Below are 2,823 nucleotides of genomic sequence, written 5' to 3'. Positions count from 1 at the left end.
CCCCCCCAAGTTGCCTGCCTCACAGTTACGCCCAGTGAAGACCTCATATAGTTTCTGTCATTTTCCCTCTCGCAACAACTCGCATTTAAAGAAATTCCATACGGTATCGATTATTTGAACAGCTTAACCCTATCCGCACGTCGTGTTTTACTATCGTATCCATACGACGTGGGGGACTCTGTGCCACCACTTAACCCTATCCGTACGTCGTGTTTTGCTATCGTATCCATACGAATTGGGGAACTCTGTGCCACCACTTTCCAAAGAGGAAATTCACTCGTTAATCCGATCCGTACGCTTTGCATAGCAGTCTGTCAAAATGATTATTTGAGAAGTACTGAAAGTTTCAAAGAGATCTTCGTACTAGAAGTATTCTAAAATGTGAAGAATACAACCCCGGGGGTACAAAATGACCCCAGGGCGTACGGAGAGGGTTAATTAATTAAAAATGTGGATAATTTTTTTCAAGTACCGTCGACTTGATCATGAAAAGTAATTTTCCGAGCAAGTAATATTATATCGATGATCACGTACTCATTACGGCGTTAAACGGATGTTGTTGTAGAACTATATTGGGGTTTTTTTCTTGTTCTTATTTTTAAAAAAAGAAAAATAAGATAATGTTTATGTAATGACAAAACAGGAGGGAAAACATCGAGAGGTTTTCTGCAAGCTTTGTGTCAATTTATTCAGGTCAAGGGCTCTCGACTCGGGAAAAGCTGAGGTTTTTTTCTGCCTTCTGTTAATGCGTTCCGTTGTAAAATTTATGGGATCTGAAAAATCTGACCGCTTTGATGTTTCTTGTAGTGTTTGTCGCTGTTATCACGTATAATAGATTGTACAATAGACAGCATTTACATCGCGCGAATCTTCGTTTGCTGCTGTTTCCCTTACATCTAAGACTGGAATAACGCTGGCTTCGAATTGCACCCACACGATGTTGTAGCGTTTTTGGGGCATTATTTGCCTATATTCTCTATTGATTTTTTTTTTCAATCGACATTCTGTTGCTACTGCTAATTTGTGTTGTTGTTGTAGTTGTAATTGTTGTGTTGTTGTTGTTTTTTATATATGTGTTGTTGTTGTTGTTGTAGTTGTTTTTCTTTTTGTTGTTGTTGTTGTTGTTGTTGTTGTTGTTGTTGTTGGTTGTGGTGGTGGTGTTGGTGTTGATGTTGTTGTTGTTGTTGGAGGTGTTGTTGTTGTGGTTGTGGTTGTTATTGTGGTTGTCGTTGTTGTAGGTGTTGTTGCTGTTGTAGTGTGTGTGGGTGTGTGCGTGCGTGTGTGTGTGTGGTAGCCTATCCGTTCGAAATGTTTGGAGCCCCGAAGAGCGTGCTCTTCGCCAGGGCCACCGCCTCCCTTGTGTAGCGGGTGAGGCAGTCCAACCTCCCTGAATCCTCGCCAAAGAGATGCCACCGCCTGAAACGTTTGTCGTTGTTGTTGTTGTTGTTGTTGTTGTTGTTGTTGTTGTTGTTGTTGTAGGTGTTGTAGATGCTATTTGTGGTTGTTGTTGTAGATGTTGTTGCTTTTTCCCTGTTGTTGTTAAGGTTGTAGTGGTGAGCAGGCGGGCTAAGGCTGTTTGACTCACGTGAAGACCCGTCATGTTTGGTACTCACTTACAACTGAGTAGCCCAGTGACGTGAGAGGTCAGGGTATAGCTGTGAAGCCTTGTGCTGGAGACTAAACGGGAATTCAAAAACTGATCATGTCATGTCACATTTTCTGACTAACTAGATATTCAGAACCAGAGATGTCCTATCTCTACAATGTACATAATTCTTTATAGAGTTTTGATATTTTACCGGTGTAGTGGTTATTGTCATGTCACTATAGTGGCAGTCTTTACATTACAACACTATATATAGACCCATCTTTGAAAAAAACAACTTATAACTTCAAAATGTACAATTCTTTCGCGCAATCGACACCCTCCGACCCTGCCTGTTAGGATCAAACAGGGCAGAGAAGGTGACAACATCCAGGCAGAAACACCGAGATACTTACCTTACCGCTCTACACACATTCGCCGAAGGGAAAAAAACAACAACTCATAATCCAAAATGAGAAGGTTCTAGAAAGCAGAACCTATTAATAGCTTCCTTAGCCCAGCCCATTTAACATACGTCACTGCGTCTTCAACAAATCATTATCTTGCTTTTCTATACTCTCGGGGCCCCAGATTCAGAACCCTTTCCCCCGGATACCTTTCGCTTTTCGAACTAATAATAGTGTAGCATTCAAGGAAATGGGTCGTGTGCCTTTGGAAGTCCGCATAAAAAAAATCAATGTGTCAATCTGTATGAGGAAAGGGCGTATTTACGCCGAGCAGTTTCCATATTGGTCATCATTTCCTCACTCGCCGTCATTCATTACTGTCCTTTGTCAAAACACGAGCTTTTTCTGGGGAAGTAATTATATTTTTTTCCCTTTCAGAGCATTACATTGAAACAAAATCTTTGATCCGTCTATATCTGCTGTTCTTATGTTAAGGAGGGGAAGGACACTAGGGTCAATCAATGTGCCTTATCAAGCCTTACAATATTCTTGATTTTTAATTCTTGTTTTTTTTTGTGGGTTTTTAAAAAAAAAATTTTTCAAAGTTTTGACATACGACAAAGTTGAATGATGACAAAGATATGAATGTAATTTGTACATTGTGCGCTCTACGTCACCCCCATGTTTACATTGTGCGCTCTACGTCACCCACATGTTTACATTGTGCGCTCTACGTCACCCCCATGTTTACATTGTGCGCTCTACGTCACCCACATGTTTACATTGTGCGCTCTACGTCACCCACATGTTTGCCTCAAGGTAAAGGACATT

General features: G+C 40.9%; 1 protein-coding gene across 1 annotated transcript in view; it reads left to right on the top strand.

Moving 5' to 3' along the window:
• LOC101864114 overlaps positions 1-2,823 on the top strand; it is an 81,216-nt gene that overhangs the window by 9,137 nt on the left and 69,256 nt on the right. The gene's annotated exons all lie outside the window — the stretch shown is intronic.

This window comes from Aplysia californica, unplaced genomic scaffold (genome assembly GCF_000002075.1).
Source record: "Aplysia californica isolate F4 #8 unplaced genomic scaffold, AplCal3.0 scaffold01194, whole genome shotgun sequence".
Lineage (NCBI taxonomy): Eukaryota > Metazoa > Mollusca > Gastropoda > Aplysiida > Aplysiidae > Aplysia > Aplysia californica.
The sequence above is the reverse complement of the archived record's forward strand: the minus strand, read 5'-3'. Positions and strand labels throughout refer to the sequence as shown.